Source organism: Phacochoerus africanus, chromosome 3, assembly GCF_016906955.1.
Source record: "Phacochoerus africanus isolate WHEZ1 chromosome 3, ROS_Pafr_v1, whole genome shotgun sequence".
In the NCBI taxonomy this organism is placed as follows: domain Eukaryota; kingdom Metazoa; phylum Chordata; class Mammalia; order Artiodactyla; family Suidae; genus Phacochoerus; species Phacochoerus africanus.
In genome coordinates this window covers 18,826,252-18,850,257 of record NC_062546.1, presented here as the reverse complement: position 1 = coordinate 18,850,257, position 24,006 = coordinate 18,826,252, and the positions used below count along the sequence as shown (strand labels likewise).

The 24,006-nt window shown below is 44.2% G+C and overlaps 1 long non-coding RNA gene across 1 annotated transcript; it reads left to right on the top strand.

The window, feature by feature from the left end:
• The first annotated feature begins 1,702 nt into the window (after positions 1 to 1,702).
• On the top strand, positions 1,703 to 23,804 carry LOC125122577 (uncharacterized). The gene is made up of 3 exons (XR_007133843.1): positions 1,703 to 3,071; positions 3,905 to 3,988; positions 23,108 to 23,804. It is a non-coding gene; the product is annotated as an uncharacterized LOC125122577 (long non-coding RNA).
• The last annotated feature ends 202 nt before the right edge of the window (positions 23,805 to 24,006 follow it).

The following is a 24,006-nucleotide window of genomic DNA, read 5'->3' as shown; positions in this document are numbered from 1 at the left end:
AAGAGAACACAATCAAACCAAATCTCCCCTTCAGTGTCTGGCAGCACACTCCCCGAGAAGTTTCAGGCTGTGTGTGGTCTCCACCTAGGGCTCCAAAGTCTTCTTAATGGACTTTGTGACAGCGGGTTCCCAGTTTACCTGGGATTGTCTCTAAGCTACAGCACTACTATTAGAGGCCCACATATGTGTTTTGGGATTTCCTTTCCCCCTCATGAAAAATACTCCTTTTTAAAAATGCCATTTTTGAAACCAAATTACTTACTGATTTCCAGGATCCTCTTACACCTGCCACTTCTTAAGGGACTTTTGGTGGTATAATCTTTTAATTTTTCTGGAAGCCTAGCAAAACACAGCCAATGGCTGCTTTTCTATCAGAAACACGTACTCTTTCCAACAGCATGCTTTTTAAAAAACTTTAACTTGCTGAGTTCCTTTAAAACTTTTATCTTACACCAATTTAGCGTCTTTGCCACGCTTTTTTCTATTTCCTATTTCATTCCTTATGTGTTACTTAACATTCATTTGAGTCTTTGAGGTATATGAAATTAGAGGGGGCCGATATCGAAAAAGAGATGGGTTCCGGGACTTAAGTTTTTGAGGCGGCAAGGTGGTGGATGAAGACAAAGTAGCCAAATGAGAACGGAGCGTGAAAAAGGTCCCTAAAGATGAGGCGCACCAACAACTGATGAAAGATTTATCCAGCAAAACTTTGAAGCAAGTCGAGCTCCTCAATTTGGCTGCTGCAGAGGCCAAGGTAGGAGAAAAGGATGGCGAGGTCCTGCAAAGCCAAGTTCAAATATATGCAAATATAGGTCGGTGCTGTGATTGGCCAGCAAGGGCTGCTCAGGGAAAGAGAAGACCAGTTGAGGAGTTGAGGCGGCGGCAGCAGCTCTGACCACAGCAGGGCACACCACCTTCCCGCAGCGCAGGCGAAGCCAAAGCCGGAGCTGAAGCCCCAGGGCAGCGGACTGCACAGGTCACGTGACAACCCCCGAGTCCGGCCCTAATTGGCTAGCAAACCTTGCAGCTTCCCTTCCACTATTTCCCAGAAATATTTTTGGAAACTACTTTTCCCATAGGGTCTTGCGGACCTGATTACTTCGCCCTGATTTCTTCCCGGTGATTTCTGGAGGCAGTGTTGGGCTTGTCCAGTATTCACGTGGACCTCAGCAGGCGCCAGGAGGACAGATACCTCCAGGATTAAAACATCCCGCTCTGTGGAGGCGGGGAAAGCAAGACGCCGCGGCCCCTCCTTTTGCGCAGAGGTCTCTGGGAAATGCAGTAACTCGAGGGCCTCCGCGTCCGGCCGCGTCTCTCCCAGTCCTGCGGGTTGGAGTGCGGCGGGAACTAGTGGGAAGAGGAGGGGCGCGGCAGATCACTGGCTCCTCCCCGCCAGCAGGTGGCGCTGCGTCAGAGCATCCACTCATCTACTTCCGAGTTGTCCCAAACGGGAATTTCCCTTCAATCCCGTAGTCCTGGAGTTCTCCAAGTATAGACTTTGATTAAGCAATTTTAGAGAGATTTGTTGAGAAATGGGGCACCCTATTGCAAAAGAAACGAACGATAACGGCCCTAAATTACCCCCCAGCTCTTGCTGCTCATCGGACGCATTGTGAGGGTGCAAAGAATCATGGCGCTGCGTATACGGGGGATCCATTTTATGCCAGGACTTGCATCGGGCAGTGACTTCCGCCCCTAGGGAGCGACAGCTGTTCTTCCAGCTCTTTTCAGTGGGTGGCTGGTCTTCGGGGCTGTCACGGCTGTCCCCTAACCCTATTGTTTCTGCCTTGGCGGGACATTTGTTCTGCTTAGCTGCAGGGGTATTGCCCTCATTTTACGGATTGGAAAACTGAGGGTGGATTAAGGTTGTTGACCTGTCCGGACTATATAGCTAGTAGTGTAGTCGGAACTCAGTACAATCGAAACTAAATCTGATTTTTGTCTCAAACGTGATATCCACGTCGTGTGATGGTAGTCTCCTTTTCTTAGTTTCTCTTCTACTCCCTTAACCACCGTCATTCTGGCTATTTGGACAGTCTCATCTATCCTGCATTTATTGAGAGTGTGCTGAGTGCCAGACATTGTGCTGGGTGCTGCGTGCTGGGGATGCAGTGTTGAATGGGCCAGACATAACTCCACCCTCGTGGAGTTTACAGTCCAATAGGGGAGGGGTCAGGAGACAGACATTGATTATATAACATAAATAAGAATAAAATTTCAAATTGTAGTGAATAGAAAAGAGAAACAGATTGTTAAAGATAGAATAATGGGGGGAGCCATAAGTGAAATGGAGAGATTAGGGAAAGGAAGAAATGTTTGGTCTAAGACCTGAAAGCTGATAAAAAAGCTCCAGGAGAAGAATAATCCAGGCAGAGGCAACAGCAAGTGCAAAGGCCCTGAGTGGGAAACAAGTTAGTATTTTATTAGTCAAGGAACTGAGAATTTCCTGTGACTGGAGGATAGTGAGGTAGGGAGAGACTGGAGCAAATTGAGGCTGGCCTTCCTTTCTCCAGTTATCTTTCTTCTAGGCCATCCCATACTGGTTATCTTTTCGTAGCTCAAATATTATTTTACTCCCTTTAGAGGCTTGGCGTCCCCCACAAGTCAGACTCCTTAGGCCTAGTGCTCAAGGACCTTCAGAACTAGACTTTGCTTCCTAGTCTCCCTTTTTGGCAAATGCTGTTTCCTCTGCTTCTCATGCCTTCTTCAGTATGCTTGCTGAACAGACAAAATTCTATTCATCTTCCCTGGCTTGGCCAGAATATCACCTCCTCTGTGCTGTCCCCTCTGTACACTCTCAACTCACTTCTGGTCCCCTGGCTTTTTAATTATGGATTTGCCTACCAAGCTCTACCATGAGACAGGGAATGCATCCTCTCGGGAACTTGTTTTCTCTCTCTCTGTGATGCAGAACATGAGGCCAGGCAGTATTTTCAGATTAAATATCTATTGAGAGAATGAGTGAAAGAGCTAGCCATCGCTAGCCTCCACCTGGTACCTGATGAGAAGATGACCCGTGGCTCCTATTCATGGCAGAGGAGATTAGCATCTCAAAGGGCCAGAAGGCATGGGTAAGAAATCTGCCCTTTTCTTGGCCAGGCGTTGTCTCATCCACTGTCTCATCTAGTCCTCATAACAATTGTGGGTCTTGGCTTCTCTTTTGCCGGCAGGAAAACTGGTACCCAAAGACTTGTTTAAGGATCACCCCACTAGTCATGGGGAATCTGGAATAGGAACCTAGATCTTTCTGACCTCGAAAGCTGAGCCCTCTGATACTTCCTCTACTTCCCTGGGCCCTATTCTGACACCATTTACTGGCATAGACATCTGAAAAGATTAAGCAACTGATCTTCAAATGTCCTCTGTCTCAGATGGGCCATTTGTACCTCTGAGGATATCAGATCTGGAAGAGCCAGGGAGCTCTGCCCCTTCCAGAAACCAGTGACTCATACCTCTCCTTGCTTATGTCCGTTTTCAAAGGGCCTAGAAGAACTGGTAAGATGCAGAAAATCCAGGCAAGGATGCTCTTGGCCAATGCTGTCCAATAGAACTCTCTGAGATGCTGAAGCTCTTCTGTCTCTGCACTGTCTGATATGGTAATATCTCAAGGCCTGCTTAGATGGTAGCTTCCTGACTCTAGGCTGTTCCCAAGACAGCTCAACCTGAAACTTCAGACCCTGGGGCCACATCTTCAGGGACCCTCCAGATCCAAGCTATACCTTAGCTGCAGCTCAGGCTGTGCCCAAGAACACACATCTGGGTACAGACAAGTGCAATGTACATGGCTCCTGGATATGGCCAGTGCCTTGCTGATCCTGCCCCCTCAGTGTTCTGCCCAGAGCCTGGCCTAGAGCAGATGCTAGGTTAGCGCTGTGAATAAATGAACTTCTCTTCTCTTTCCCAGGCTGGAGCTCTCTCAGCTTCTGCGATTGGCTTCTAAAATCTCTTCCTATCATTGTGGACTAATGGCATTTGTCGTCCAGTGAAGGTTAGTGAAACCAATGTTTGATAACCACCTCCTCCACCCTGACCCTTTGTGGATGTGCCAAGGGGCAGCTGCAAAACCAGTGAGTAATAATTCCTTGGAAACATGCTGGATCCGGCATTTTGTGTGTGTGTGTGTGTGTGTGTGTGTGTGTGTGTGTGTGTGTGTGACAAACTGAATTTTTATTTTGAAACCTTGAGTGCAAAATGAAAGCTCAAATGAGCACCTGCTATATATGGTTAAAGGCAGTGTAGTTCTGGGGAACAAGGACTGGTCTCAGAGTCATCCTGGACCTGTAAGTAACAGGCTCTATGACCTTAGACCAGGTGTTCAGTGCCTCTGGGCCTCAGCTTTCTCATAGTAAAACGAAAACATTAGACTCTAAGCTTCTTCCTTTGGTTAATGTGAAGTCTTAAAAAATGGCTGGTGGAGTTCCCGTCGTGGCGCAGTGGTTAACAAATCCAACTAGGAACCACAAGGTGGCGGGTTCGATCCCTGGCCTTGCTCAGTGGGTTAAGGATCCTGCATTGCCGTGAGCTGTGGTGTAGGTTGCAGATGTGGCTTGGATCCCACGTTGCTGTGGCTCTGGCGTAGGCCGGTGGCTACAGCTCTGATTGGACCCCTAGCCTGGGAACCTCCATATGCCGAGGGAGCGGCCGAAGAAATGGCGAAAGAAAAAAAAAAAGGCTGGTTACATCTGCAGTCAACCCACATTAAGTACCTTTCAGATGATTCAAGGGATCTTCTCCCTGCATTAGGTCTATTTTCCTTGTTTAGTTTTTCTAACAACCTTCACTTAACTCTTCCACTGCCAATACCTTCTTCATTTGCCAGGTCTTTGCTGTTTTTTGGCTTCTTCGGATTCTAATAAATCATGTCAAATTCCAGCCATTGAATCACCTGCTCCTTAGCCCTGCCTGGAGTTTCTTTAATCCCCAGCAGTCTCAATTCCCTGACAAAGTACAGAGAGCTGTTTTGGTCTCCCTCTTCCATTCACCACCCCTCCCCTTCCCACTTCCCTGAAAAATCAGGGAGGTTTCTATTCTGGCAGTTATGATTCTCACCACTAGATGGCACATGTGTGCAAGTCATCATATCTTTGGACACAAATTTATTTTAGTGTGTATATATACTCCATTCCAATCCACAGAAGCTTTGAGAGGAATTATAAAAGTACAAAATATACAAAAGGATAAAGTGGAAAGTTGGAGGGATTGGAGGGGATAGAGAACAAGTAGAAGAGATAACTCCAGAGTGACATTAGCTCAGGGAGATAGGTGCCAGCAGAGGCTTAAGTGGTTGGCTCTGAGCTCCCGAATAGCCAAAGTAAAGAGGGAAACATGAGTGGTAACAACATTCCAGACTTTATGTGCAAAAACCAAAGTGGTTATCCAGGAGAAGCACAGGTTTTTCTGACCTGGACACCAGAGAGATATTTTTCCTGTGAGTTGTCAGAGAGAGGACACTTAATATGAAACAAATACTGATGACTTAATTGGAGCTGCTCCTACAGTGTCCTTCTGTGCAGGCCTAAGTTGGGATGCTGAAGGAGGATTGAGGAGAGGTAGTTCTCTGGGGTTCAAACACTGGGTTTCCAGGATAGTGAATTTACTGCTGTGTGCCTTTGTATTTTCAAACGGTGAAATTGGCATGCACCCCCGTCTTCCCCACTGGGGTTTGAGTGGAGTTTGGGGGGAAGAAGCTCTCCTTGGAAGCTGTGGTAACTAGTCTCCAAGAGGGGTCCCCAGTGACCCCTGCTCCTGGTTTCCTACTCTCTGGTACCATATGGGTGGAGTCCCCACTCACATGGTACCAGAGACTGGACTGTATGACTGACAGAATACAGGAAAAGTGATGGTATGTCACTTCTGAGATTAGGTTGCAAAAGACATTGCAGCATCTCTCTTGGTCTCTGTCTCTATCAGAGTATTTGCTCTGGGGCAAGCTAGCTGCCATGTCACAAGGAGCCCTATGCAGAGACCCATGTAGCAAAGAGCTGAGGCCCCCCTGGCAACAGCCAGTATCAGCTTGCCAGCCACCTTAGAAGCAAATCCTCCAGCACCAGTGAAGCCTTCAGATGACTGTAGCATCTACTGATGCTTAGAAACCTTGCAAGAGACCCCGAGCCAGACCATTGAGCTAAGTCAGTCATTAGTTTTGTGAGATAATGGATGCTTGTTATTTTAAGCTGCTAATTTGGAGGTTAATTTGTTACAGAGCAATAGATAGCTAACACAGAGTTATTTAATGGAACCCCAGCGTGGCATTATGGATAATTTTACCTGGGTGGGTCAACTTGGTTTCAGAGATGAAGAAAATATTTCAGAAGCAGTGTATAGGCTTTAAATCTGGTGGACATGGGCACCAATTCAGGCTGTGTCTGTGGAAAGACAGGTAGAGGGACCCACATAAAATGTCTGCAAAGAGATTTCTCTGCAGCAGGATGGTAAGGACAAGGACCTCAACTGTCTTGGTCACCCTGGTATCCAGGCTCTGGCACATAGTAGGCTCTCTGCAGATCTTTCTTCAATGGATGGATGGATGGTTAGCTATAACTTTGAGTAAGCCATTCAGTTATCTGGGCCATCATCATTCATTGGGCTTTTGTCATGTGCTGAGTACATAACGTTGATTAAGTTCCATGGAACTGGAGTTCCCACTGTGGCTCAGCAGGTTAAGGACCCGAGATGCTGTCTCCATGGGCATGTGGGTTCAATCCCTGGTCTCGCTCAGTGGGGTTAAGGATCCGACACTTGCCGTAAGCTGCAGCACAGGTCACAGATGTGGCTTGGATCCAGTGTAGGCTTGTAGCTGCAATTCTGATTCATCCTCTAGCCCAGGCACTTCCATATGCTGCTGGTGCGGCCAAGAAAAAAGTTCATTGAACTTTTGTGTCCTATACAGATTATATGTGCCTCCCCTGCCACCCGCCCCATTGCCTTCCTTCCCTCACTGTCTCTTCTCCTTGGACTTCTTTTTTATTTTTTTATTTTTTATTTATTTTTTGTCTTTTGTCTTTTGTTGTTGTTGCTATTTCTTGGGCCGCTCCCGAGGCATATGGAGGTTCCCAGGCTAGGGGTCGAATCGGAGCTGTAGCCACCGGCCTACGCCAGAGCCACAGCAACTCGGGATCCGAGCCGCGTCTGCAACCTACACCACAGCTCACGGCAACGCCGGATCGTTAACCCACTGAGCAAGGGCAGGGACCGAACCCGAAACCTCATGGTTCCCAGTCGGATTCGTTAACCACTGCGCCACAATAGGAACTCCCTTTTTTATTTTTATAGACACCTTCATGAGCTTTAATTTCTATGCTGAAAACTTTCTCAAGGGAGCAGTATTCTTAGGTCATTACCACAAGTAATTTCTGGTCACCATTTTTCCAGTGGGAGAACCAGAGTTACTCAGGACATTGGGGTTTCAGGTGTGTGCGTGCAAATTTTGTCTTGGGGCCAGCCCTATTCTCCCCCCCTTCTTTATCTTTTATGTCTTTTTAGGCCCACACCTGTGGCATATGGAGGTTCCCAGGCTAGGGGTCTAATCAGAGCTACAGCTGCCGACCTACACCACAGCCACAGCAACACTGGATCCGAGCCGTGTCTGTGACCTACACCACAGCTCACGGCAACGCCAGATCCTTAACCCACTGAGTGAGGCCAGGGATAGAACCCCCACCCTCATGGTTCCTAGTTGGATTCGTTTCTGCTGCGCCACGATGGGAACTCCTTTTTCCCCTTTCTTTTGGTTGAAAAATGACTTGAAATGGCTGCTGCTAAGTAAGAGCAGTTCAGTTTCCCACCATGACAGCTATCTAGAGTCCATTTTACCCCTTTCTTACTGACTTTATGGTGCTGATTTTAACCAGGTTTTATTGTAACAGAAATGCTCTGGCGGTGGAGGAGAATCAAACAGAGTGATTTGCCTCAGACTCTTGTCCCATCCGTCTACAAACACCCCCTTCTCCGTAGCTGGCTCTGTACCTCTCCCTCCTCCACCATCACCACCACCATCAGCGCCATTATCACCACGCAGCCATTGTTTATTGAGTGCCCACTGCGTGCTAATCCCTGAGTTATGCAGACGCTTCATGCATTATTACATCTGTGCTAGAAGCTCTGAGTTTTGGCTTTGCCAGTTTTGTTAGTCCCGGCCCTTCAAAAAGCAGACTCCAAGCTGGGACTAACCGTGCAAGGATTTTATTAGGGGAAAATAAATGCCGGTGAGGTGGGAGCTAGAAAAGGCCAGGAGGACTGTCAGAGCCCAAGTGAAGGAAGGAGGCAGAGAACGTTAGGCACAAGTGTCCTGAACTCTGCCATTGATGAAGTGCAGCCCCCGGGAAGGATGGCCTATGGATTTCAAAGCACAGCAGCTGGTGTCCTCAACTCCCTGCAGTAGGAAGTGTGCGGAAGAACGTTTTTGTGGCTGCCACACAAATACTTAATTCTTCTTTCTTTTTATGCATCAGAAACCTGATTTATTTGGGGGGCGCAAAGACCTGATTATGAATGAAAAGATTTTAGTTCCCAGCCTTCCTTGCATCTAGGTGTGGCTTGATGACTATATTGCAACATAAACAGGAGTGTTAGAAAGCCCTGCCAGAAATGCTCCTTACGGGCATCTGACTTGACTGGGAAGTGCATCCTTTCTTCCCTTCTCTCTATCAGGACTACAGGCAAAATGGCTGCAGCCTCAGCAGCCATTTTGTGCCAAGAGGCAATATGTTAATAATGAAAAGGCAGATTAGAAACCTCATGCCAGTTCTGGATTGCGTAGCTCCAGCTTTAACCTGAGAGAAGAATAAACCCTTTTGTTTAAGCCCTTATTACTTTGTTTGCATTATAAGCAGGTAAATCTAATTCTAATTGGTACAATATCTCATCTTCACCATAGCTCTACAAGGCAAGCATATTTATGCCCATTTTACAGATGAGGAAAATGAATCTTAGAATGATTATTAGAACCTAAATTACAAAAAGACAAAAATAAATAAATAAAATAAAAAAAGGAGTTCCCATGATGGCTCAGCAGTTAGTGAACCCGACTAGCATCCATGAGGATGCAGGTTCGATCCCTGGACTTGCTCAGTGGGTTAAGGATCCGGCATTGCTGTGAATTGTGGTGTAGGTCGCATATGCGGCTCGGATCCCGTGTTGGTGTGGCTGTGGTGTAGGCTGGTGGCTTCAGCTCCGATTGAACCCCTAGCCTGGGAACCTCCATGTGGGGTGTGGCTCTAAAAAGACAAAAATAAATAAATAAAAAATAGAACCTAAATTAGAGCCTAGGGTAGTGCTTACGATACTTTCAGCTGCAAATAACAGAACAGTATTTCTCTTTTTTTAAATTAAAGTGCAGTTGATTTACAATGTGCCAATTTCTGCTGTACAGCAAAGTGACCCAGTTATACATATATATACATTCCCTTTCTTATATTATTTTCCATCATCATCTATCCCAAGAGACTGGCTGTAGTTCCCTGTGCTGTACAGTAGGACCTCATTGCTTATCCATTCGAAATGTAATAGTTCACCTCTACTAACCCCAAACTTCCAGTCCATCCCACTCCTCCCGCCCACCCCCTGGAAGCACAAGTCTGTCCTCTAGGTCTGTGAGTCTGTTTCTGTTTTGTAGATGGGTTCATTTGTGGCGTATATTAGATTCCAGATCTAAGTGTTATCATAGGGTATTTGTGTTTCTCTTTCTGACTTACTTCACTTAGTATGAGAATCTCTCATTGCATTGGTGTTGCTGCAGATGGCATTATTTCACAGAACAGTATTTCTCAATCTTCTCTGAAGTTAAGAATTACCCGGGAAACTTGCTACATATACAGAGAGCCAGCCCTCTCCTCTGGAAATCCTCATTCCACAGGTCTAAGTTAGGGCCTGGGAAGTTATTTTATCTCAGATAAGCAGTCCAGGCGACCTTTACCCTGAGTGGAGAGTGTAAATCCTAACGCGGGTGATGACAAGTGATGGGTAAATCAAACAGCAAAGAGGTAAAGTTCTTCAGATAAGAAGACTTCTGTGAGCAGAAGAACGGTGGGGGAGTTTGATAGAAGCATAGACCCTGGGCTCCGCTTTCATAGGTTTGGAGTCAGTAGATCTTCAGTGGAACCTGGGGATTTTTTTGTACGTTTCACATGCTCCCCAGGTGACCCCCATACCTGTGGTTCTCTAGGGTCCAGTGTGAGGGACCCTGGCTTAATGGTTAGGAGCAGAGGATGAACCTGAGTTTGAATCCCCACAGGGTGGTTGATTGGCTAGATGACCTGAGCCGGCGAATTAAGCTCTCAGTCTCAGGGTTCCTCACTTTCAAGTGGAAGAGAATAATAAGGCCTACCTCACAGCGTTGTTGGGAGGATTAGAGGAGGTAATTTATGTAAAGCTCTTAGCTTTGCATAAATAAGCTCTCAATAAATGGTGACTATTGTTATTATCACACCCCATGCATACCGTCTTGCAGACTGGGGCCCAGAGTTCTGTTATGGTGCATAATTTATACGAATCCCCAGGGGACCCCGCTTTCTCTGCAGCTACTGCTCTTCTTGGCAGTGAGTAAACTGCCTGTGCAGATGCAGAAGTGGAGTCAAGGTCTTCTAGGACAGGCTCCCAGTTTCCCCCAGCTGCTGCCTCCCCATCTCCCTCTCCCTCCCTCCGCGTCAGTCAGCCTGTCCCCCAAACATCCACACGCAAGGGCCCCATCGTCTCTCTTCCCATCCCTCCCTAAGCCACTGCAGTCTAGAACCTGCTGTCCCTGATTTACTGAAGTGACTCTCAGCAAGGTCGCCAGTGGGCAAACCCAACAGTGATTTTAAAGTCTTCATCTCACTTGACGCCCTCCGGCATTTGGCCCAGCCGTCTCCGTGTTCTCTCTGGGAACTCTGCTCTTTCGGCTTCCAAGACACATCGGCTCTTTTCCGCTTTCTGAACCTGTGGTCATTTCCTCCGAGGGTCTCACACAGCTGTTCTCTGCCCCCATTAACCCTTCGTTTGCCTCTAATTCCGTTTCGGTGTTCCTTTTCTTCCTCTGACCAGGACCCACTGTCACTGAACTCCAGGCAAATTATCCGCCCTCGCAGGATGTCCTGGTCCAGTGCAACCTCTCCCTTCCTCCCTCCACGGGATGGCTTCGCACAGGCCAAGGCGTGTGCTTCAAAGTCGCCCTCACCAGTCTTCCTAAGAGGCCTAGCAACACCCACGAAAACGAGACCTGGATTTCCTGCTGATCAGACCGCAGCGTGACCCTGTGACACCCTTAATTGTCACACATTATACTGAAATCAGAGCGTCACTCTGCAGGGTGTGTTCACCACCCATCCCCTTAGCTCAGCTTCTAAGGCCTCATGTCTGGTGATAGCCACTGCCTTTTAGAGGAGTCGGGGCGTTTCCTACTTCTGCCGCTTGGGAGCGTGCTTTTCCTTTCTGGTTTCGTTTTTCTCCTCCGTGAAAAGCAAGAGAGGGACTAGTTTTCTCTGGGGTTCACTTCTAACCACTAGCACCATCCTAGTCAGCTTTCTCATTGATTGCACAGCCCTTGATTCCACTCCTAGGAATCTCTGCTATAGAAACACTCTCTCAGATACGTAAGACGTACGATTGCTTATATGATCCCAAGTGCCAGTCACAAGGGGACTGGTCAGAAAACTCATGGTGTTCTTACACTACAGCTGCTCTATGGTAGCGCTTAAAGTAGACCTTCTCCTGTGTGTTGCTGGTCTGTTGGGAGATGAGGAACTGGAGTCAGAATGCAAATCATTGACTTAGGAGAAAATCCCACTGACAGAAATATACAAATATATCACCTGAAGAAAAGTGTGTATTTAGAGACATAGTTGATTTGCATTCTGCTGCAAGCTCTCCGTCATGTTTTCTCAGACCAGGAACACACTTTGAGTAGCATCGCTAAAGCTTAAGAAAAAAGAGGTAGCTGTGTGTACAGATGTAGAATGATGTCTTAGATACATTGTTAAAAGAAAAAAGTGTGTCTCAGACCAGAATAGTGTCTTCAGAAACAGAGCTCTCTCCAAAAAAGGATGCCAAGGCACAGAGATGTGCCAGTAAAAATTCCTGTTATACCTTTTGCTGATTGAGGTTTTTTTATGCTGGTAGAGGCGTAAAACATTTCTGGAGCAAGTCCTAAGAAATTGACAGCCAATATCTGTGCGGAGTGCAGGTGGGAGTCCACGGCATTGGACATTCAAACTCTTTTGTCCTGTATCCAGACTGCTGTTCAGTGGGTCCTACTCAGTACAGTGGCTGGAATCTGTTCTGATGGGTCTGTGCCCTTTTGCACAGTTGTAAAATATTTTGAATATAATTCCTCTTAGGAGTTCTCACTGTGGTGCAGTGGGATTGGCAGCATCTCTGCTGCGCCAGGATGCAGGTTTGATCCCTGGCCCAGCACAGTGGGTTAAAGGATTTGGTGTTGCTGCAGCTTCGGTGGAGGTCACGACTGTGTCTCAGATCTGATCCCTAGCCCGGGAACTCCATATGTCATGGGTAGCCAAAAAATTTTAAAAATTAAAAAAAATTCCTACGACACCCTTTTGCTGATTTAACTCCCCCCCCCCCCAAACTATGGGCATGTATCCCTTTCATATTTAAAGAAAAAAACTAGTTACAGAGAGAACACTGATGCTTCTAGAGCCTCTATTTGCCGGATAACAGCCCTCCTCTTTTCACTTTTCATGAACATTTCTGCCCTCTGTTCTCTGTGCAAATGCAGCTGCCTCTGTCCCATGCCTGTAGTCCTCCTCCTGCCTAGGTCATTTTGCCTTGTAGCCTAGTGATGAAGACAGCCCCTAACAAAACCATACCTGGTTGAGATCTAGACATTCCAGCAAGGCTTATATATGACACACTTCCTAACTTTCTTTAAAAAGTTTCTAGAAGGTACAGCCCCGGGGCCACAGGGCTGATTGCCGTTCTTTTTTTTTTTTTTTTTTTTTTCCTTTTCTAGGGCCACTCCCGCGGCATATGGAGGTTCCCAGGCTAGGAGTCCAATCGGAGCTGTAGCCGCCAGTCTACACCAGAGCCATGGCAACTTGGGATCCGAGCCGTGTCTGTGACCTACACCACAGCTCATGGCAACACTGGATCCTTAACCCACTGAGCGAGGCCAGGGATCGAACCCCCACCCTCATGGTTCCTATTTGGATTCGTTAACCACTGAGCCACAATGGGAACTCCCGATTGCAGTTCTAAGTTACAATTACACAGTGATTTTTCACAGTGCGCATGGAGTCCTGACTCCCTCACTGTTTGAGTTGGAGGGTTAGAAGATTCTGATTTGCCTGTGCTTATCATAAGAACTGGGCATAGTAACTTGAATTGGGAAGTGTTGGACAAAGAATGTGCACTCTGGTCTTTCATTTCTTTGCTCCTACACAACTGGGTATTAACTGTTTGTAGCTGACCGACCTGTGCAGAAAAGTGAGATGGCTTACTTATCCTGATGCCTTTGAAATGGAAACTGTTGCGACATCTCAGTGGCCTCTTTAAACTCAAGATGCAAACAGATTGTGCTGTTGGAGGCCATATAAACCTGAGACAGTGTTCCTGGAGTCTGGTAGTTTTCGATTCAAATACTCTAGTTTAGGCATACCTGTGTTTTATATATGTATATTTGTCTTTTTAGGACCACAGCTGCAGCATGTGGAGGTTCCCAGGCTAGGGGTCCAATCGGAGGTGTAGCTGCCGACCTACGCCACAGCCACAGCAACACCAGATCCAAGCCACGTCTGCGACCTACACTGCAGCTCATGGCAACACCAGGTCCTTAATTCACTGAGTGAGGCCAGGGATCCAACCTGCATCCTCATGGGTGCTAAGTCAGATTCGTTTCCCCTGAGCCACGGCAGGAACTGGCACACCTGTGTTTTGATGTAGGGTTGTTTTGTTTTTTTTTTTTTTTAATTTTTGTTATGAAATATATTTTGTCTTATTTCTGTATGATGAAGAAGTTGGCTGTCCCTTGTCCTTGGTTATTGGGGATAAGCTCAAAATCCATGAATTCCGTAAGTGTTAGGAATGTCTGTGTTCCCTATAATGGGCCATGAAGACTTTATATAATGACCAGAATGGGGACAGGCTGTGCCAGGAAGACCAGTGGTTGCGGCTTAGAGGATTGGGGCTTTGAGCCATGTGATATCAGCTGGTGCTCTGGGGAGAAGATTCAATCAATCCCGGTTATGTAATGAAACCATAATAAGCTTCTGGATACCAAAGCTTGGGGGAGCGTCCATGGCTGGCCATACTGTGCGTACTGTCACACATTGAGAGGGTAACAGAGGCAGAAAACAATGGAAAACTTGCATTTGGGACACTCTCAGACTTTGCCCTTGGTGTTTCTACCTTTGCCTAGTTCTGTTTTTTTTGTTTTTATATATATATAAAAGAATGTCAGAGTTCCCACTGTGGCTCAGCAGGTTAAGAACCCGACATAGTGTCCATGTGTCCATGAGGATGTGGGTTCAATTCCTGACCTCACTCAGTGGGTTAAGGATCTGGAGTCACAGCAAGCTGCAGTGTAGGTCACAGATGTGGCTCAGATCTGGTGCTGCCATGGCTGTGGGGTAGGCCGGCAGCTCCAGCTCCGATTCTACTGCCAACCTAGGAACTTCCATATCCTGCAGATGTGGCCCTAAAAAGAAAAAAGAAAAAAAAAATAAAGAATGTAGTTCTTTTGTTGTTCTGGTGAATTATCAAATCTCAGGAGGTAGTGGGAACTCCTGAATTCATAGCCAGCTGATCAGAAGTGAAGGAAGCCTGGAGTTGCATCTTGGCTCAGCAGAAATGAATCTGACTAGCATCCGTGAGGATGCAGGTTCCATCCCTGGCCTCACTCAGTGGGTTAAGGATCTGGCATTCCCGTAAGCTGTGGTGTAGCTTGCAGACGCAGCTTGGATCCCGCATTGGGGAGGCTGTGGGGTAGGTCAGCAGCTACATCTCTGGTTCAACCAGTAGCTGCAAGTACGGCCCTAAAAAAAGACCAAAAATAAATAAATAAATAAATAAATAAATATAAACAAAATAAGTGAAGGAGGCCTGAGGACCCCCAAACATTTGACCGGTATGGCCTGAAGGCCATCTTCTGAGGAGTGCACCTTTCACTTGTGAAATGTGGCTTAACTCTGGGTAGTTGGACTCAGAAGTCATTTCAATCTCCCTATTTATTTTGAGAAATTTGACACTTACAAAAGGAGTAGTAAAATACTCACGTACCCTTCACTTAGAGTCTCCAGTTTGTTAACATGTTCTGATATTTGCCTTATCTCTCTTTCTTTCTATGTATATTAACATTTTTTTTCTTGAACCAGTTGAAAGTTGCAAACATATCATCCCTAAACACTTCAGCATATCCTTCTTGAGAACCAGGACCTTCTCCTACATAACCCCCATATCATGATCACACCCAGGACATTTAATATTGATACAATAAATATTCTCTAATAGACCACATTTAGGTCTCCCCTATTGCCCCATAGAGGAGGAAAATTTGCCACCCCAAAACATGTCTCTTTGGTATTAGGATCAATTTAGGCTAATCAATTATTATTATTACTGTTATTGTCTTTCTAGGACTGCACCTGTGGCACATGGCAGTTCCCAAGCTAGGGGTCAAATAGGCATTACAGCTGCTGGCCACTGCCACAGCCACAGAAACACCTGATCTGAGCTGCATCTGGACCCTATGCCACAGCTTATAGCAACTGGATCCTTAACCCACTGAGCGAGGCCAGGGATTAACCTGCATCCTCCTGGATACTAGTCAGGTTCTTAACCCGCTGAGCCACAATGGGAATTCCTAGGTTAATTATTTTTAGGAAACAGAAGACTCAGGAGATTTTTCCTTTTCACCTTCCCTTTAAGCTGCCCAAATCATTTAGATAAAGGTCCTGTTCCCCAAATAGAGCTATCATGAGATAGCTGCAAAGAATATCCATATCCTGGGACGATGTACAAGACCAATAGCCTGGCCCCTTCAGAAGTGTCAGTGTCATGAAAGATTAAAAAAAAAAAATCAGGTAAAATAAATCAAGGGGACGGTTCTAGAATCTAGATTAAAGATGATGAGAAAAACATGACAGTCAAATGCAATGTGTGTTCCTCGATTAGAGCATAAGTCAAAAGGAAAAAAGTATAGAGGATATTTTGGGGATGTGGGTGAGAAAGAAATTTCCTCTACCCTTATAGATTCTTCTGGTTGATCTAAGAATTACATTGACATGAGACAGATTAATGGGAGAAAATCAAACAAAGCTTAATAACATGTATACGTGGGAGAGACCCAGGAAAACAGAGTACTCACCAAAATGGCCAGAGCCCTCACCTGAAATACCATCTTTAGCTAAAGACAAAAGATGATGTTAGGGGGAGTGGTTTGGGACTTCACAGGGGAGGAAGGCAATTCACAAGGAGATAGAAACACAGATATTTGGTTGATAGATGTTTGCTGGGCCCTGCAGAGAGAGTGGGACTCAGAGGGGACTCTGCTCTCTAGGCCTTGCCAAGTCCCCCCCCAACACCCAGCTCACATTTCTTGCAGAGATCTCTGGTGACAGCTCTATTCTAGGGAGAGGCTTTCTATCGAAATTCTTTCAGGGAGTTAGGGGGAAGGTCAAAGTTTCTTTCTAAGTCTTTTGGGCTTGAATGTTTTTCTGCTGGAAATAATCTGCATGCCAAAGACATTTTGCAGTGATTAATTTTATTCCCCTACAGTCCCTCTTTTGACATTTCTCCAAGAAGTTTCACAGTCCAGAAGTTGAGTTGACGGATTGTTTTACATCTCACTGAACCAGTCTCTGAATCCTGACAATAGGTCAGTTCAGTTATTCATTGCAGGGGGGCGGTGATGCAGGCTCTCAGAGTTAGCCCTGTAAGGTGCAAGCAATCAGGTAAGATTGATAAGAGGTACTTCTATCAAGACAAAAGAAGAACAAACATTAATAGTCTGAGCAAATTATAAACCCAGTGTCTGAGTCCTGAGAGCTGCCAGTTGAGAAGATCTCTAGGTGTTAAGGTCAAAGCATCTTCTGCAGTTCTGCTGATGTCATCAGGTAATCAGGTAAACTTTTTGAGTGACTTACACAGTATCCAGCACGAAGATGGTCTAAACAGGGCTGTTGTGGCAATCTCTCTCAAGTTTGTATCAAGTTGTTCCGCTTCAGTTTGCAGGACTTTAGGCAAGGGGCAGCTTTAGTTCTCAATGATTTCAAGTCAAAAGTGGGAGAAAAAAATCGGAAATGTTAGTTTGGAGAGCTGTAGCTAAATGTTTGAGGAAACTAAAAGAATTTGGGATCCAATCCAGTTTATAGCTGGAAAAAAATGAAAGTAAGTAAGCAAGCTACCAGGCAGTATTTCCAAGGGGCTTAATGCTCTATGAAGTCAGTCTTAATTCCTTAAAGCTGTCTGCTCATATCTGATTCTATGTGCATTCTCAGATACGGCATTCCAGTCAAAGTGTTGGTAATATAATCATTGTTTCCCGTTGCATCCCATTATAAGGAGAGCAGATTCTTAGTGAATTTATGTAAATAACTATAGTGCCATGAAAATAAGAAGACTTACTAAGAGCTTTCAAATTCTGGAGGGACTAGGTAGGTAGAAAAAAGATAGTATTTCAGTTCTGCTTACAAAGGCATAATTTACCAAATTGCTATAAGAAATAGCATAAGAGGAAAGATTTCCTTATGCCTAGAAAACAAAGATTAAATAACCAGTAATATTTCAGACAAGAAGTTATGAAAATTATAATCATATTCATCACGTCATTCAGTCTCTGTAGTTAGTTCTTATTGATCTTGACTTTTGTTAGCAGTTTTATGAAACCATAAGGTTTTCCACCCAAGTCCTGTAATTTCTGACCCAGTTCAGTAGTGTGGTCTGAAAATTATCAGGGATGTGCATTTAACAAAAACCCTTTTCTATGCATCTTCTTGAATATGAAGCATTTTAGTAAAAGCATCAGATAAAACAATAACTGTATAAAAATGACAAGACTTAAAATGATATGGTTGGAATTCCCTGGTGGCACAGGAGGTTAAAGATCTGGTATTGTCACTGCTATGGCTGAGATCACTGCTGCAGCTCAGGTTCAGTCCCTGGCCTGGGAATTTCCACGTGCTGTGGACATGGCTAATGAAGTGAAATAAAATAAAATAAATGTCTCTCCTTGAAAAAAAAAGAAAGGCATGGTTAAGGATCTGATTCATTATAATTCAATTTGACAGAGGAATTTGTTTTTTTCTATGATGCATAGTATTTTAAGATAATTAGAATTATGACTGATAACACTATATAAAGACATAAGATTTATAGGAATTTCATTATCATTTTTAGAACAAATATTAATAACAATCTTCCATGCAAAAACCTAGGCAGATTTATCAACACTTATTTGGCAATGTGTCCCATGTAATTTAACATGCCATATGAGCCTAATTAGTTCAATGTCTCTCTTTGAGTTTTCTCAGGGGCCCTCTGAAACATCCCTAGGTTAGCTAGATGTCAAAAGGCCTTCACTTAGAATTTGACTTAAGGAAGTTTGTAAAAAATATCAAAAAGTTTTAAAACACTTAGAGTTTTCTCATGGCTCATCAGGCTAAAGGTCATGGCATTGTCACTGCTATGGCTTTGCTTACAGCTGTGGTGCAGGTTCAATCCCTGGCCCAGGAACTTCTGCATGGCCTTGGGTAGAGCCAAAAAAATCACAAAAAACCCCACAAACAAACAGAAAACAACAACAACAACAACAACAAAACACTCAGTCAAGTAGGATCATAGGTCACTGTGAACTAATACTTATCTGTCCACTTAACCAAAGTGACAATAAAAGATTTCAAAGGCAAATAAAGAATGTTATAGCAGATTACTTAAAAGATGAAGAAACTTTCATAAAATATTCTCAAAAACAGATAAATAGTGCATGAACACTTTGTCTTCTTAACAGAGAGAGATGACCAGATTCTGGTTTTATATCATCTTTGGATTTTAAAATTCATTCACTCAATTAAATTCATTCCAATTTTAACTGGTCTTGACCGTGCACAATACTCTCCTCAGGGTTCCTTTCCACAAACCTTCTATAACTCCCTCTTTTACATTCAGATTTTGCCCTATGCTTTCACTTTTTTAAAAAGCTGTGTTTGGGAGTTCTACTGTGATGCAGTAGGTTAAAAATGAGCTTGTCTCTGTGGCATTACTGGTTTGACCCCTGGCCTGGCACAGCAGGTTAGGTATCTCGTGTTGCCGTAGTTGTGAGGTGGGACAAAGATGCAGCCCAAATTCAATCCCTGGCCCAGGAACTTCCATATGCCATGGGTATGGCCAAAAAGGGGGGAAAAAAAGCCCCGTTTTAGGGCAAAATTACTTTCTTTTTTCTTAAAATGCTTTTCCTTTTTTAATGTATATTTAAAAAATTTCCTTGCATGCAAAGATGTTTTCCTAACTCTAATAGTTTTAATTATATACATTAATTAGAATGTTTAACCCTCAGAAACTTTAATTTATAGTGAAAAGTAAGAATTTGTGAACTGGAGTTTCCATTGTGGCTCAGCAAAAACAAATCTGACTAGCATCCATGAGGATGCAGGTTTGATCCCTGGCCTTGCTCACTGGCATTGCCATGAGCTGTGGTGTAGGTCAGGGGTGCAGCTCGGATCTGGCGTTGCTGCGGCTATGGTGTAGGCCAGCAGGCTACAGCTCTGATTCGACCCTTAGCCTGAGAATCTCCATACACCACAGGTGTGGCCCTAAAAAAGTAAAAAATAAAAAAATTAAAAAAATTGTGAACTGTTTGTTCCACCAGTACTTTTTGATTGGCAAGCTTATGAATACATTTCATAATTTCTAGATACATACATTTCCTTATGGCATAATTTTTCAGTGTGGTACAAGTAACATTTACTAATAAGTTTAAACATCCTTAGATTTTCTGTAATAAAACGGAAGGAGATAGACTTGTTTAGCAGTTAACATTTCAGTATTTTATCTCATTTGAAAATTATCTACACATCCAGTAAATTCCCCACTGAAATTAGCAAAACTCTAAAGTTTCACATTGCCAAAAAAATTGGGGGGGAAGCTATTTTTACAGTCACATACCAAAATTATTGCTAAGAGTTCATCCATAAACCCTTATCCCGTTTACATCATTTATATCATTTGTTCTCAACAGTTGTTTAGATTGCTTGCAAAAACTTCATGAGACTAAAGTCAGCCATCTGAGCTATTTTTCTTGCTGACAAACTTTGTAACAAAGATAATATAAACTTATTTGAACTTTGGTAAAGTAGAATAAAAAGTTTATTTTTAACGTTGATAATCTAAAGGCATGACTATTTTAAGTAAACTGATAGCTTAAACTTTGCTTTTATTTACTAAAGATTAACCTAAGGCCGTGTGAACTTGAAAAACATTTATTTTAGTTTCTACTATACTCCTGAGAATTTTTCATAAGAACTTGTTTATTTTTAAGCCAGTTAAATAGAACTCTTTTTTTTTTTTTCTTTTTTCTTTTGTCTTTTTAGGGCCACCCATCAGGATATGGAGGTTCCCAGGCTAGGGGTTGAATCAGAGCTGTAGACACTGGCCTACACTACAGCCACAGCAACATCAGATCCGATCCAAGTCTGTGACCTACACTACAGCTCATGGCAACACGGATCCTTAATCCACTGATCGAGGCCAGGGATCGAACCTGTGTCCTGGATGCTAGTCAGATTCGTTTCTGCTGAGTCACGACAGGAACTCCAGATAGAGCTCTTTTTATAATTTAATTTTGACAATAACATCGAGGTAGGAAAATATCATATATCTATAATTTGTATACATTAACATCCATACATCAGTGATCTCATGATTTTCATTTAAAAACTTTAGTCATGGACTAGGTACAATATAAAATGTACTAGTTTACAGACAGCTTAGGAACAGTTTATAGTTTGTAAACAGTTGGAATAATGAAGTTTATGTGCTGAGATAGCTAAGGCTTCATTATTTTTGAAAAGACTTTTAAGATTTGTGTTGTTGTCCCTTGAACCTTGTGGGTCCACTTATATATGGATATTTTTTTCAATAAATACTTTGGAAAATATTTTAGAGATTTGAGACAATTTGAGAAAACTTTCAGATGAACTGCGTAACCTAGAAATATTAAAAAACACTAAGACAAAGGTATGTCATCAATGTATGGAGCCATTCAGTTGTGAGAAGTGTAAACGAACATAAAGACAGTATTAATTGTAACTGCATAAAATTAACTGTAGTACATACAGTACTATCGTAATAATTTTCTGGTGACCTGTTGTTCTTACAGTGAGTGTAAGTGTTGTGATGGCATTATCACAGTAAAAGTAATCTCTTGCGGTTCTCACATATTTTTCATTGTTTTTAGTGTAATACCATAAACCTTGAATAACACCCTGGAACCCATAGGAATGCTACTAGTGGTTCTGGGAGTGCTTCCAAGATACAGAAAAAAGTCATGACATTACAAGGAAAAAGTTGAATGCTTGATATGTACCATAGACTGAGGTCTGCAGCCATAGTTGCTTGCCATTTCAAGATAAATGAATCCAGAGTGAGGACCATTGTAGAAAAAAAAAAAAAAAGGAAAGTTGTGAATCTGTCACTGCAGCTACTGCATCAGGCATGAAAACCATGCACTTTTTGCAAAATACCTGTTAATCTTGTGTCATGAATGCAGCTTTTTATGTGGGTGCAGGATTGCTATAAGAAAGGCATACCTAATAGACTAATGAGTCAAGAAAAAGCAAAGTCATTGTATGACAACTGAAAGCAAGAGGAAGGTGAAGGAGCCAGCAAGATAGAGGACTTGATGCCAGCAAAAGATGGCTTGGCTTAAGTAATGTCAAGATAATAGGAGAAGCAGCTTCTGCCAACCAAGAGGCAGCAGAGTTCCCAGAAGCCATTAAGGAAAATCATTGAGGAGAAAGGATGTCTGCCTACAGGTTTTTAATTCAGATGAAAGTGCCCGATTCTGGGGGGAGAAAACCTGAAAAAAGAACCTTTATTGGTAAGGAAGAGAAGTGGGCACCACGATTTACCGTAGGAATGGGTAGGCTAACTCTAATGGTCTGTACAAATGCAGTCGGGTTTATGATCAAGACTGCCCTAACCTATAAAGCTGCTAACTCCTGATCCTTGAAGGGAAAAGATAAACACCAGCTGCCAGTATTTTGGTTGTACAACAAGGAGGCCTGGGTAAGGAGAATGATTTTTCTGGATTTCTTTGTCCTGAAGTCAGGAAGTACTTTACCAGTAAGAAACTACCTTTTAAAATTCTTTTTTAAAAAATGCCTCCACCATGGAGTTCCCGTCGTGGCTCAGTGGTTAACGAATCCGACTAAGAACTGTGAGGTTTGGGGTTCGATCCCTGGCCTTGCTCAGTGGGTTGACGATCCGGCGTTGCCGTGAGCTGTGGTGCAGGTTGCAGATGCGGCTCGGATCCCGCTTTGCTGTGGCTCTGGTGTAGGCCGGTGGCTACAGCTCCGATTCGACCCCTAGCCTGGAAACCTTCATATGCTGCAGGAGCGGTCCAAGAAATGGCAAAAAGACAAAAAAAAAAAAAAAAAAAGCCTCCACCTGTGGCATATGGAAATTCCCAGGCCAGGGATTGAATCTGAGCTGTAGCTTCGACCTATGTGGCAATGCCTCCAATCTTTTAATCCATTTCGCTGGGAGGGGAATCAGACCTGTGCCTCTGAAGCTACTCGAGATGCTGCAGCTGGATTCTTAACCCACAGCACCACAGTGGGAACTCTACTCTTAAAGTTCTTTGATGCTGGATGATGCCCCCTGGTCACCCAGAACCCCATGAATTCAACGCCAAAGACATTGAAGTGGTTTACTTGCCACCAAACACAATGCCTATAATTCAGGGGGTCATAAGGACTGCTAGGCTTTTTACTCACAGTGCTCTATGGAAAGGATTGTCAATGCCCTGAAAGCGAGCCTTGATAGAATATCATGAAAGCCTGGAAAGGCTACACCATTGAAGATGCCCTCATTGTTAGAGACAAAGCCATGAAAGCCATCCAATCTGAAAAAATAAAATCTTGCCAAAGAGAACTGTGCTCAGATGTTGTGTCTGCCTTCACAGGATTCACAACAGAGGCTATCAAGGAAAACACGAAAGAGATTGTGGATATAGCATAAAAGATGGGGCCTGAATGGTTGCAAGATGTGGATCTTGAATTCAAGCGCTAATGGACACCAGCCCCACCAGAGGAATGAACAGAAGATGGCTTGATGGAGATGAGTGCCCTGCCAGTGCCAGTGATGAGGAAGAAGATGAAGAAGCAGAGGCGGAAAACAAATTGACAGTAGACAGTCCGGCAGAAGGATGCTGACTCTTCAGGCCTGCTTTTGATTTCTTTTACGATAACAGGTTTTGGAACTAAAGCGGATAGTGGAAGATGGACTGGTACCCTATGGAAAACATTAGTTACACCAAGCATGCCTGCCTCCCCTTCCACCTCCTTCTCCTCTTCCTCCTCTGTCACCCCCGAGTCAGCAAGACCATCCCCTCCCCTTCCTCCTGAGCCTCCTCAGCATGAAGACGAGGAGGATGAAGACCTTCATGACGAACCACTTCCACTTAATGAACAGTAAATAATCATCAGGCCTTGCAGTTAAGAAACTTATCTGTTGTGTATATTACATCACTGGGTGACAATCTAAGACATTCTTGTCTCATCATCATCACCACTAAGTATTCATTGTGTAGGACATCATGTGCAAAAGTCGTAGTGAGGAGTTGTTGTGGCCCAGCAGGTTGAGAACCCAACATTAGTGTCCGTGAGGATGTGGATTTGATCCTTGGCCTCACTTAATGGGTTAAGGATCTGCAAGCTGCAGCACAGGTATCAGGTGTAGCTTGGATCCAGTGTGGCTGTGGCTGTGGCAGAGGCCAGCAGCTGCAGCTCTGATTCGACCCCTAGCCCAGGAACTTCCATATGTTGTAGGTGCAGCCTTAAAAAAAATAAAGTGGGAGTTCCT